This window comes from Mauremys mutica, unplaced genomic scaffold (assembly GCF_020497125.1).
Source record: "Mauremys mutica isolate MM-2020 ecotype Southern unplaced genomic scaffold, ASM2049712v1 Super-Scaffold_100312, whole genome shotgun sequence".
Lineage (NCBI taxonomy): Eukaryota > Metazoa > Chordata > Testudines > Geoemydidae > Mauremys > Mauremys mutica.
This window is the reverse complement of record NW_025423310.1, coordinates 49,775-63,462: the sequence shown is the minus strand read 5'-3', so window position 1 is coordinate 63,462 and position 13,688 is coordinate 49,775. Positions and strand designations below refer to the sequence as shown.

At 52.8% G+C, this 13,688-nt stretch overlaps 1 non-coding gene across 1 annotated transcript; it reads right to left on the bottom strand.

The window, feature by feature from the left end:
* Positions 1 to 12,496: 12,496 nt before the first annotated feature.
* Positions 12,497 to 12,578, bottom strand: TRNAS-GCU. Its single transcript has one exon. It is a non-coding gene; the product is annotated as a tRNA-Ser (tRNA).
* Between the last annotated feature and the right edge of the window lie 1,110 nt (positions 12,579 to 13,688).

Below are 13,688 nucleotides of genomic sequence, written 5' to 3'. Positions count from 1 at the left end.
GCAGCCCCCACGGGGGACACGTGCCCCTCCCGTCCCCGCCCCGGCAGAGAACCGGCATCTCACCCCCCCCACCCCACGCCAGGGGCAGCCACGTGCTGGGGACTGACCCAGGGCAACAATTTCCCACCCGGACAAGGACAAATCGCAGCAGGTAAAACGGGGGGGGCGTTTGCCCCCCCCCCATGGGAGAGATTTTAAATGGACATTGGAGACTCATGGAGAGACCGGGGGGGGGGGGGAACAGGGGAGCCGAGAGAGCGGATCATGGGGGGGGGGGCGAATCTCCCCGGATGTTACAGCCCGAGCGAGACCCCGAGAGAGAAACGGGGCAGAACCGGAGAGACTCTGTACCGGGGGCGAGAGGCGCAAACAGGGACAGGAGCCAATTAACTCCCCGCCCCCCCCCGGGGTCCCTCCATCCCAGCGGGGGGGGGGGGATCCTGCTGCAGCTCCTGGGGTCTCTCACTCACCGGCTCACACAGAAGCGGCAGCAACAACTTTGTTCTCCCGCCCCCAGCGGGGCTCGCACGGAGCATGCGCAGTTCCAGCTGCTGACCCCTCCCTCACCTGGGCTGGAGAGGGCGGACGCGCCCCCGGGGCAGGCTGGGAAATGTAGTTCTGGACTCTCCCTGGACCGGAAGTGACGTTGGCCAGGGAGGCGGAGCCGGAGCGCGAACGCGCGCGGGGCGCTGCGGTTCTGCCTGGCTCGTGCGGGGCCGTTGGAACCTCTCCCGGGCCGGAGAAGGGTTTGTGCCGCTGGGGCTCTGGGCATGCGCAGATCGCGGCGGGAGAGACCTTCATTAACCCCCCCCCCGTGCCTCGCTTGGGCCACGCCCCCGCTGCGGAGCTGCAGCCTCCAGGTCCTGGCGCGAGCTCAGTGCCCCCCCCCCCCCGGGGGCCCGGCCCGGCTCCGCCCTGGGGCCCCTCGGGGGGTCCGGCCCCACTGGGGTCCCGGCGTGGGCTGCCGGGGGGGTTCCGGGGGGGCTGAGAAAGGGGCGGGGGGGGGAAGTGTCGGTGCAGCCCGGACATGGCCGGGGGGGGAGGAGCCGGTGACCCCGAGGAGCGGGGAGAGAAAGGGGGGGGCTGAGATCCCCTCGGATTTACCGCTGCCCCCCCCGTGGGGAGCCCCCGCCCCCCCCGTCCTGCCCCCTTTCTCCCTAGAGAGCCACGAGCAGCCCCCAGGGTGACCCCCCCTCCCCCAAACCCCTGAGAAGTTCCCTGTTCCCTCCCCCGATTGTGCCCCATTTTCTCCCCCCTTCGCCAGTGGCCAGTTCAGAGCTCGGGTTTGGGGGGTTTCCCCCCATTTCCACCTGCAGGGATTTGTCCTTGTGCGGGTGGGAAATGGTTCCCCCCAGTGATTCCTGAGCTGGGCAGAGGGTGAATGGGCAGAGGCTGGGGGGCCCTGAGACAGGGACACCTCTGGGCTGGGGGGGGGGCCTCTCTCTGCTGGCAACGGGGCCTGGGAAGGGCCAGGAAGGGGGGGAGGAGCAAGTGTCCCCCATGGAGATGGCCCAGCCCCAGGTTTCCCCTCCCAGCTACTTTCCCTCCCCAACCCTGCCCAACCCAGCAGCCCCCCACCCCCCCCCACGTCACATTCCCAGACCCCACAGCCAGTGACTTTCTGAGTCACAGCCAGCGAGCTTCTGAATCCAGCCCCACTCCTTTCCCCGGTCAAAGCCACATCACCCAGGGCTCCCTCCTGGTCATGGGAATGTGAGGAAAGAAGAATCCATCCCATTCTGTTGCTGATTCAATATCACTGTATAATCCCCTCAAATTTCCCCTCTTTTCTCTTAAATGGTTGAATGGTGACATAAAATTGCCCCAGATGTTAATGTTTGTCCCTTATATTGGCAAATATTTAGTTTGTGCCCCATTTTCTCCTCTGTTCTGAAATACTGATATCAAATTCTCAAAAATCTTCCAGCTTTTCTCTCCAGGTGTGTGACTGAGATCAGGGCTCTTATCGTACTGAGCGTGGCCCTGTTCTGCCAGGCGCTGCAGAGACCCCAACTGAGATCTGGGCCCTGTTCTGCCAGGTGCTGCAGAGACCCCAGGTGAGATCAGACCCCACTGTTGTGCCAGGTAAAACTGAGACCTGGACCGAGATCACGGCCCCCCCTTGTGTCAGGCAGTGCACGACTGCGACTCAAAGTGCTGCATCCATTGTGCTGGGCACTTCAGAGACCTCAACTGAGATCTGTGTCCCCGTTGGGCCTCGTACTGCACTGATCCCAACCCAAATCATGTCGTACCACTGTACTGGGCACTGCACAGACCCTGACAGAGCTCCTGGCCCCACATTTTGCCAGGTGCTGCAGGGACCCCAAACAAAATCCGGGATCCTGTAATGCCGGGAGTTGCAGAGCCCCCGACTGAGGTCAGGCCCCCTGTTGTGCAGGGCTCTGCACAGACACTGACCAAGATCAGGGTCCCCATTGTGACAGGTCCTGAAAAGACACCCAGGGAATCTCTACCCTACCATTAAAGCCCCCCCCCAGCTGGCCCATGGCAGCTGCCTCAGGCTCACAGGGCTCAGGCGAAGGGGCTGGTTAATTGCCGGGTAGATGTCTGGGCTCAGGTTGGAGCCAGGCTGTAGGACCCTGCGAGGTGGGAGGGTGCCAGACCTTGGGCTGCAGCCCCAGCCGGAACATCTACTCCACCATTAAACAGCCCTGCAGCCTGAGCCGTGTGCGCCCAAGTCAGTGGGCACGGGCCAGCCGCCGGTGTCTGACTGCAGTGTAAACGTGCCCACAGTGACAGAGAGGCCTTGCCACAAAAGGCTCAAAGGCTAAATAGGCCAATGGTGGGAGGCGACTCTCCATTTTACAGATGGGGAAACTGAAGCTCCAAGAGCTGAAGTAATTTGCTGAAGTTTGCATGGAGAATTTGGGGCAGAACTGGGAACTGAACCCAACTTGTTTGAATTCTTGCCTCTCCCCTTAACCCCAAGCCCAGCGTGTGTGTGTACAGCTTGTTTTGGTCTGTGTTTGCCTTGCGTTGGCTTCCAAGGGAGGCTGTGGCATTTCCTTCACTGGAGGTTTCTAAGACCAGGTTAGAGATACACCAGTCTGGGAATGTCTAGGGATACTTGGTCCTGCCTCAGCACAGGGGGCTGGAGTAGACGCCCTCTCAAGATCCCTTTCAGGCCTACACTGAAATAATTCTCTTTTGTGCTGTGTCCTGTTCTACGCTGAGCTGTTTTGCATGGTGCCATTTGTGACTGCACCATGTTGTGTTGCATTTGCCTCAGTGTATTTGGTGCCTGTGTTGTGCTGGTTTGAGTTCAGCTCTTTTTCATTGTGTAATTTGGTCCTAGGGTGTATTAGTTAGCATTGTGTTTTCTTTTCCTTTGTATTGCCATTTTATGCTGTGGTTTTGGTTTTTTTCCTGAATTGCCTGACATGTGGATTTTACTCTGTACGTTGTGTTTTATACATATCTATTTCATAGCATCAGAGACATGTAGTGCTGGGCAGGAGCTCAAGATGTTATCAAGTCCAGCTCTCTCTGCGGGGGCAGGACCAAGTCTGTGTAGATTCCCTCTGACAGAGCTTTGTCCTACCTGCTTGTCACGGAGTCCCCGGGTGATGCTCTGTAACTGCTCCCCATCAAGCCAGGCAGGACTTTGGGGAGCCTCCTCTCCCTCGGAGCAGACTGTCTCCAGGGTAAGAAGCTCACACGGCTTCACCTCCTGTGTCTCTCCTTGGAGCATTCAGCATCCTCTGCCCTTCCATGCATTTCCAGGGGCGTCCTGGGGAAGCCAGAGGGTCCTGCCCCCCGCACTTCACAGTCAGACGTGACTCTCAGCCAGCAAGTAACACAGAGGTTTATTCGATGACAGGAACACGGGCTAAAACAGAGCTTGTAGGTACAGAGAACTGGACCCCTCAGCCGGGTCCATTCTGGGCCCCAGCGAGGCAGACCCCCACGTCTGCCCTCACGCCTCATCCCCAGCCAGCTCCCAAACTGAAACCCCCTCCAGCCCCTCCTCCTCTGGGCTTTGTCTCTTTGCTGGGCCGGGAGGTCACCTGATCTCTCTGTTCCCCTTTAGCCAGCCCCTTGCGGGGGGGGGCGGGGGGGAGCCATTTGTTGCTAGGATACAAAGTGTCGGCCATTGATGCACACTGGGGACTTAAGAAATGCCATGGGGAAACTGAGGCACCCACACAGTATTCAGAGGAAACATGAAGAACAGCCCCACTTCGTCACACGGCTCTTAAAAACTTCCAGGGACAGAGACTCCCCAGCCCCCCTTGTAAGACCCTTTCCGAGCTGAACTGCCTCAGCTCCGGGGACCCCCTCCCCAGATCTGAGTGGTGAGCAGCTCTGGGGAGAGAGGAGACCCCCGCGAGTGGGCAGCTGGGTCAGTAGCCTGAAGTTGGGAGGTGAAACATTGACGTGTCCCAGGTCCCCCAGGCTGCCCTGACCGAGCTGGAACTAGATCCCGGTGCTAATGCCCCCGCCCTGCTGGTTGGGGCACTGAAGGGCTCTGCCACACTGGGGTTTTAGGCACTGGTGCAAACTCTCAGTATAGACAGAATTTACACTAGTGCACTCGGATTGGCACTGGTGCACCATGTCCCAGTTTGAAGGTTTGGGATGTGGGGGGACAGTGACCTCTCTGAGGCCTGGGGCTGGCTGAACAGTGCAGCTGGTAACAGAGGGGCAGCAGTGAGTGCTGGAGAGATGAGCCAGGAGCACAGCCCCACAGGGCTGGACACTGACTTCTCCTGACCCAGGACACCCCCCACCCCCAGCTGTGTGCAGGGACTGCAGCTGAGCTGCCCTGCCAAGACAGCCTGTGCATCCATGAGCAAACCACCTCTTCCTGCAGCCTAATGCAATGGGGTCTGGGACCTTTCCAACCTGCGGGTGATGGGGCTCGGGCATTAACGGGGTCTGTTCCTGGCTCTGTCCCTGACCTGCTTGGTGGCCTTGGGTAAGTCACAGCCCCTCTGTTTTCCTCCTACCCATTGTCTACTTGGACTGTGATCTCTTTGGGGCAAGGACTGTCCCTCTCTGTCTGTGCAGTGCCCAGCACCATGCGGGTGCTGATCTCAGTCAGGGTCTCTGCCATACGCAGCACGATGGGGCCCTGATCTCCATCAGTGTCTGTGCAACGCAAGCCACAGTTTATAGACTCACAGACTTTAAGGCCAGAAGTACTAACCCTTCCCTGTGTCTACTGGAAATACCTCGCCTGATGCATCCTAGGACTGCATTAGCCTATTTCATGGCCACACCACACTGGCAGCTCATAATTACCCTGTGATCAACCAATACACCCAGGTCTTTCTCCTCCTCTGTCACTTCCAACTGATAAGTCTCCAGGTCATTGTAAAAAATTCTTGTCAATCATCACTAAGTGCATAATTTTGCAATATTAATTTTCATCCCATTTCTCTCACTCCAGCTTTCAAGGTCATGCAGTTCTTCTGGTATGATTTTCTTGTCCTCCATAGTGGCAATCCCTCCTGGCTTTGTGTCACACTCCCACTTCTTGTGCCAAGGTCACTAATCAAAATGTTGAATAAGATTGGTCCCAAAACTGATCTTTGAGGAACTCCACTAGTAACCTGCCTCCAGCCTGACAATTCACCGTTCAGTATGACCCCCTTGTAGACTCTCTTTAACCAATTCTTTATTAACCTTTCAGCTCTCATATTAATCCCCATTTTCTCCAATTTAACAGCACATTCCACGTGGGAAACTAATCAGATGCCTGTATCAAATGCCAGGTTTCTCTGGCACCATCTACCTTTTGTAACACCATGTTTTATTTATTTATAGTGTTGAAGGCTGGGAGGAACTGTTAGCAATGGGCTGAGACTGGCCATGTGGAGGTTGAGGAGGGGATGGGATGTTGGAGGTGTATCTGGGATTTTGTTTTGTAGGAGTCCATGTCTCTGCTCCCTGTGGCCATGGTGCCTTCTGTACCAAAGCAACACGTCAGCAGAGCAGACGCACACACCATCTGGAACACGCAGCATTCGCTGCCAGACGGGCTGGGCGATTTTTCAGGGACCCAGCTTGATATGCCTGGCTGGGGTGGGTTCAGTTGGGCGGGGGTCTGGGGCTCTGATAGTTTGGGATGTTCCTTTTTGCATAGTCAGTTATTTCCATTTATTGTTTTACCCTCACCTGTGCCTGATGCCGCTCCCTTCTTAACTTGCTTTGGTTATTTCAGTTCCAGTTTGTAAATGGGATCTAAGAATTGCAAAGCTGAATGAAAGATAAACAAACAGAACCATTCGAATGTTGGCCCACAGCTGGTAGAACGGTACCTAGTGCGGTCGGCTGTAATGACCAGGTTCCATACAGCATTTTCTGGTGGGGCAGATAAAGCAATGCCAAAGAGCCAAATGCACATTTTAGGGCGAAAGGGCTCATCAGGTGTTTGCTCTCCAGCATGTCACCAGCCAGAGCTTGCAGTCTTTCAGGAGTGGTGCGCTGGGTTGTATTTAGGAATCTCAAAAGAAAAGGTGAAGACGGCTGCTTCACAATATCCAATGAAATCTTGCAAACAATTATACAAATGGACCCTACTGCTATTAAAACAACATGGTATTAATACTGATTCAAAACTGACATTAAAATTATGAGAGAAACGTATGAGAAAGGAACTGACACCTACTTACCATTTCTTAATGCCTAAAATTTTGATGCTCCCTCACACCATCTTTTTTTCAAAGCGATGCACAGCACACAGACAAGTTAATTCATGAAAGCACACCCATTATTGACTGCTTTGTGTTGCATGAGCATCTGATTAAACACCTAATTACAACTGTACCACTGTAAGTGGAAATGCATCAACCCAGCTTAGCTCCAAGGTGTTTAGATGTGAATGAAAAGTTTCTAAATTAAATACATGGCAGAATGGTTAATGGGGAAAATACACTGAAATGCCTCTACCCAGTCCTGTTGACTTCCTCTCCCAACCCCCCATGAGTTCTGGCCTCTTGGTCAACTTGGCTCCCAGCCCCACATCAGCTGTGCCCTCTCCCAGCCTAACCCATTTCTACTGCAATTCCTCACCCTCCTCGTCCAGGCAGGGGGTTGGCACTGCAGCCCCTAAGGTACCTGCGTTAATCACTGTCTCTCATACTGGGGCTATTTAGATTTCAGGGAACGATTTCTCAGAATTACTGTCTCTGGGAGGTGGGAGAGAGGAGAGGCTGAGAGGGCGTTTGCTCTTAGGGCCATGTTCAACCCTGGTAGGCTCCATGTTACCTCATCCTCCACCCTCCCCCATGTGTCTGTGCTCATGTGTCAGTGTGTCGTCATCTGATCATAATGCCACTCGTCTCAGCAGAGCTCCCAGACAGGAGCTATATCACGAGGGGGTTACGGTACTGAAAGTGAAATACATCACAGGGAGGGTGTAATTATCCTGAAATGAAACATTCCAGTCTAGGAAGTGGGCATCCGACGAAGTGGGTATTCATCCACGAAAGCTCATGCTCCAAAATGTCTGGTAGTCTATAAGGTGCCACAAGACTCTTTGCTGCTTTTACAGATCCAGACTAACAGGGCTATCCCTCTGATATTTGATTCCAGTCTAGGAAGTGAAAGAATTCAAGTACTTCATTACTTTAAATTACGCTTGAAAGGATTGGATTTTTATGAATAAATTGCAGTAAATGTTGATTTCACTGTACACACACACGAAAAAATATTGATATAGGTAATATACAGAAATGAAATTGTAAACATGGAAAAAAGGCTTAAAAATAAATATTGCTATCTATTGAAATTAAAAGAAAGAAATAGACAAAATGAATTTTGTCAAACCTACTTAACAGCAATTGCAATATGCCAGGGGATGGAAATTCACAACTAAGGCACCAACCTTAATTCTGCCCTGTAGTGACACCAGGCAATCACCGTAGGGTTACGCATTAGGCATTTTAGTGTATAAAGTTCCAGGTTACAAATCAGTATGATCTAAAGACACATGAGATCTTTTCCTCAGGATATCACTGTTACTGGGTTGTTTCTCTTATTGGTAATTCCCAGAAGTGAACAGACTAATAACATTTTATCAGTTATGAAGTGGCCATTTCATATTTCTGGGGAGTGTCTGTTATTTTGCACTAGGGGCCAGGTCCTTGGAGAGACAGAACCTTGGTTCCATTTTATCTTGTCCATGCTCAGCAGCTTCTGGAATTTGGTTCAAAGTATTTACATGTTTCCCTGGCCTGTTCTTAAAAGTGCTGCTTTAGAAAGTGGGGAGGGGCAGGAACTCACTGCAGGATCAGTAGCTGAGTCCCTTAGATATTTATAGCTCATGGGAAGGAGGACGGGGATTGGTGGGTGTCTGGGGATTTAATAATAAACACACAAATATCATTGTTCTTAGTGGATTTTCAACTTCTAATTCCCATAACCCACTAATTATCCCTAGCTGCCCCCGGCAGTCTGGGGAGGGAGAACTAGTAAACTCCTGGGGCCAGTGTGAAACCGAAGGCACAAGGATCTTTTTGTGGCCGGCTCATAGTCACCCAGAGTAAAATTAACTTCCCTGGATAAATCCCTAGTTGCTGGGCTCTGCAGAGGGGTGGGGAGGTGAATTCCATTCCCCATTCTTGAGCATGGACCTCCCTCCAATCCTCACTCCAATCACAGACAGTACCCCACCTTCCCCTGCAGTGACGGACCCACTTGATGCTGCCAGAGCCATCTGCCATGGGACCTATGGGGACAGAGGCCCAGCTCCAAAACTGCTACCCCTGCCCACAGCCCCCAAGCTGTGCTAGAGTTGCCCTTTCCAGTCTGCAGATGGGTCTAGCTGTACCCAGCCCATGCACCCACCACACACAAACGTCCTCACAACACACATCCCAGGCTTGGGAAAGACCATCTGGGGCTGGCTGCAGTCTCCCTTTGCTGCTGTGAGAGGAATGGGGTGGTCCCTCATATAGGACACAAACATACCTGGAGCAGAAGGGAAATGTAGTTTCTTCCAGGGGCTTGAAAATGTTTGATTGAGAGTCCTGAGCTCTGTCTTCCTGTTCGTCTCCTTCTGCCACTTTCAGATCTCTTGGAGAGACAAGGTGGGTGAGGTCATTTCTTTTAGATCCAATTAAAATCCCTCTCTTTGATATCTTGGGATCAACATGGCTACAACTCCTCTTTTCCATTTGTACCCACTTCCCCTCTCATCTCCCCCTGAGCTGAGACTGTCCCATGTGATGGGAGAATAAGGGTTCAGTCCTGTCATTGGATTGGGTCATGCCAGCACTGACGGGAGTGAAAGCCTGTGTGCATTAATGACAGCAGCAGCTCTGGGACTCGACGCATAGGGAGCAGAGATGGGAATGAGCAGGTTATGTTTGTGCCGGGTGTGAGTTACTCGTGGGAATTCTGGGCCACTGCGTACGCACAGAATTCACGTCCAGTGCAGAATTTCTTTTTTTTTTTTGCATGAAGAAAATAAATTCTGCCTGAGAAGTGCTGCAGTTCTGCCTTTCACCCACCCTGTCGCACCAGAACAGGCAGCAGCCAGCTGGGTTCATCTTGGTGGGAAATTATTGCCCGGAGCTAGACCCCAAATGGGAAGAGAGTTAGTGGTTGCAGCTTGGGAGAGTCCTGAGACACGGCTGCCGCTGGGGGTGGGGACAGGGGGGTCATTCTCGACTCGCAAGAGGGTGTGGAAAGGGCACAGGAGGAGCCAGTGTCCCCTGTGGAGACTGCCCAGCCCCAGGTTATCCAGTCCCAGGCGCTTCTTCCCCCACCGTACCCCAAACCTCTTCACCCCTCCAACCATCAGTTGCCAGGCTTCCCTCGCTGCTCCCCCTTCCTGACTGGCAGAGACCCTCTGAGCCAGTCGTGTGTCAGGGCTCAACCCTCTGGCTGAGGCCTTGGGGCACTTTCTCCCCCTCTCGGGGCACCACGCCACAGGGGCCCCACAAATCTACATTGCTCAGGCCTTGGCTTCAGCCCTGGTGGTGGGGCTCAGGGCCCTGGACTTCAGCCCCATGCGCTGGGTCTTCAGCTTTCTGCCCTGGGCCTCAGCGAGTCCAATGCCGGCCTTGCTTGGCAGCCCCCCTGAAACCTGCTAGTGTCCCCCCAGCGGGCCCCAGACCCCTGGTTGAGAACCACCGCCTTACCCCTGGGCTTACATTGCAGTGTAGACATACCCTGAGAGGGCATCTGTACTGTGATAAAATCCCTGTGGCCCGGCTGGCCTGGATGAGCTGATTTGGGCTCCTGGGGCTCAGACTGGAGCGCAGGCTTCGAGACCCTCACCCCTCGTGGGGTCTCGGAGGCCACACTGTAATTTTATAACCCTGCAGCACAAGCCCCACAAGCCTGAATCAACTGACCCAGGGTTTGAGAATAGTGACTTGGGTGTGTTAATGGCAGTGTAGACATAATGCTAGGCTGTGTCCACACTGCAATGAAACACCCACGGCTGTCCCGTGCCAGTGCAGGCTCCCAGGCTAGGGCCGTGGGGTGGTAAATTTGCAGTGTAGACATCTCAGCTCAAGCTCAGCCCTCAAGTTTGGGAGGGAGTTTAGCAAGCAAACAAGGTAAAATGGCAGTGGAGTATTAGCCTGGACTCAACGGCATTTCTCCATTGGTCTGTCTGCTTTGGGGCAGGGACAATAACACGTCCTGCTGCATTTGTTATTTCAAAGGGCGGTTTAAGATTTTCATTCTCACACACTGTGCACGAAGCAGGACTCAACCCTCGGTGTAAACTAAATGAGCCGCTCACAGATTCTGGCAGCCACAATGAGCCATTTGGTGTGAGAGCCCAGACCTGCCCCTGTCCCAGAGGGAGGGGGGTTTATCTGTGTTGGGCTGGACCACTGACCTATCAGCTCTTAACTCTCAGACTTTCAGTAATTCTGTTATCAGTATAATTTAAACAGCCATACTGGGCTGGACCAAAGGCCCATTTAGTTCTCTGACAGTAACCAATACCAGGTGCCCCAAGAGGTACTCAACAAGGCACCACTGGGAGTTGGACCCAGGATCTCCTGTTTACAAGGCAGGTGCTTTAGCCAGCTAAGCCATGGTGCCTGCTCGTGGCGAAAACTCAGTGTCTGCCCACACCTGACTCCCTGCCATCCCCACTGGGGCCTGAAAAGCTTTGCTTGTGTTTGGATTCTGCAAAGCAGAGGAGCAGGTGAGGTTTTCCTTGCAAGCTGTGTGTATGTGTGTGTGTGTGTGTGAATCTTTGGCCAGGTCTGCACTACAAAGTTATTTCAGCATCATTATATAGCTCAGGTGTGTGAAAAACACACAACACTCCCTCGGTCGGCAGCTTGTGACTGGTGCACACTGCAATACCACGTCTGGCGACAAAACTGCCCTGTTTTGTGAAAAAATAAAACCACCTCGACGAGAGGCCTAGAGCTTTGTGGAGCAAACTTAAAGTGACAAATTGTCATTGTAAATGCTGCTGGTCATTATATCACCATAACTGGCCTCCACCAGTATCCCACCATGCCTGCCGTGAACTCGCCTGACCTGCATTCCTGCTACAGAGGCTGGGCCCCTCCCCTTTCATAGCTCCAGAAAGTTCTGACAGCTGAGCCACTATCTATGCCAGGATTAGGTTGATAGAACTGCATTGCCAGCCTAAGTAATGTAATTACACCAACCTAATTTCATAGTGTAGACCTGTCCAAAGAATCATACACACACACCTTGGGAGCAAAACTTCACTTGCTCCTCTGCTTTACAGAATCCAAACACGAGCAACACTTGTCAGGGCCCAGTGGGGATTGGCAGAGAGTCAGGTATGGGCAAACATGCTGCTTTAAGTAACAGCCGGTAACATGGCTTGGCTGGTTAAAGCATTTGTTTTGTAAACAAGAGATCCTGGGTTCAGCTCCCGGTGGTACCTTAAGAAGTGGCTTTTGGGGCACCTGGTGAAGACAAGATTCAGAGCTAGATAGACCTATGGTTTAAATTACACTGGCAGGCACTGATAAAGAGTTACTGAAAGTTTGGGTGTTAAGAGCTGATAGGTCAATGGTCAAGTACCCTCAATGTGGTTTTAGCTGGAAACACACCTGGAGGAAAAAGACTGAACTGAACTGATTCAGAAATCAGAAGAGAATAATAACAATAATACTTTCAAACCAAAGTCCCCAAACAGATTAGTATTGGTTTTTCAGTTTGGGGAATTTTGTTTTCTCAGTCAGACCTTGCCAAGGAAAGCAGGGAGAAAATGTTTGAGTTGCCTCCTTCAGAACAGCTTGGCCTAGATACTAGCTCTGGTTCACTGCTCTGGTCTTGCTCGGGTTGAGCGTATTTTAATAATTTGGGCTGGTCCCAGGGTGTTTGGAGGACATGACGAGGATGTTACCTTTTGAGATAAAAATTAAGAAGAATTTTCCTTTTTTTAAGAAATCTGGGATTTAGACATTTTATTTAAAGCAATAGAGTTCTGAGTTGGTTTTTGTTTGCAACAAGCAACATTGTACCAAAGGGTGACATGGTTGTCTACAAAGGAGGGGTAATGACTAAATGCATCCGAGGAGAATGGGATTCGAACCCATGCGTGCAGAGCACAATGGATTAGCAGTCCATCGCCTTAACCACTTGGCCACCTCATCTGAGCTGTCAAAAAAATACAGGAGGAGAAATCTAAGGCCAGCAGAGCTAGGGACAATAAGGAGTTTCTAAACACTAAGCGGAAGCAGAGGCTGAATGAGCTCCCCCCTCACATCTAGTGAGGAGCTGGGGAAAAGACTTCAGGAACAGACCGTGTTTCCACAGACACACCTATTCTGCCTAGCTATGCAGCATGATGGGGCAGCTTCCCCAAAATGACCAGTTTTGGCTGGTGGTGGGTTACAAATCACTTTAGCATTGAGTGGAATGAAATGTTATTATCCTTCCTGCATGAGTGAAGGGCAGCAGAACATGTGGTAAACACCACAGCTTGCACACCCACCGATATAGCTTCTCCCACTGACATAGCTGCCACCTCTTGGAAAGTGGATTAACTTGGGGAAGTGGATTAGTCCGTCCTGATGGAGGGGTAGGTGGGTGAGGAATAGCTTTTATTGGACTTCATAGAAGTGATTGAGAACATCACCCTAAACCAGTGATCCCCAAACATTTCACACTGTGCCCTCTTAGCCATGGCTGTGGCCCCTCGGAAGCCGCAGTCATGTACCGAGGCTGGGAGTGGGGCTGTTGCTTGCTGGGGAGAGGGGTGCAGACAGGGGTAAGGGGGTCGAGGCCGAGCTGGGAGCCAGAGCCCCAGGCTGAGTGTGGGGTTGGGGAAGAGCTGGGGCAGAGTGGGGCTGAGTGCTGCTCCCTCCATGGGGGCTGGCTCAGGCACTGAGGTGCCCCCATGAATGTTCCTCTGTGTCCCCCTAGGACTCATGCCCCACATTTTGGGAACCACTGAACCCTACTCACTAATCAGGGGCTAGTGATGCCAAAGCCCAGGGAAAGGGAGAACAAGTGCGGGGCCCCCAGCACTGGAGCCATGTGAAGGGGCTGCAGGAGAGGGGCAATGGCTGGTGGCACAGGGAGTTAAGGGCAAAGGGGGCACAGGAGGGGGCAGGAGTTAGGGGTGAAGGAGGTGCAAGGGTTGGGAGTGCAGGAGCTAGCGGTAAAGGGGGAGTGGGGATCGTCCAGGGGCAATGCGGAAGTGCCAAAGTACAAGCTTTGCCCAGGGCACCATTTTCCCTAATGCTGGTCTGAGCAAACAA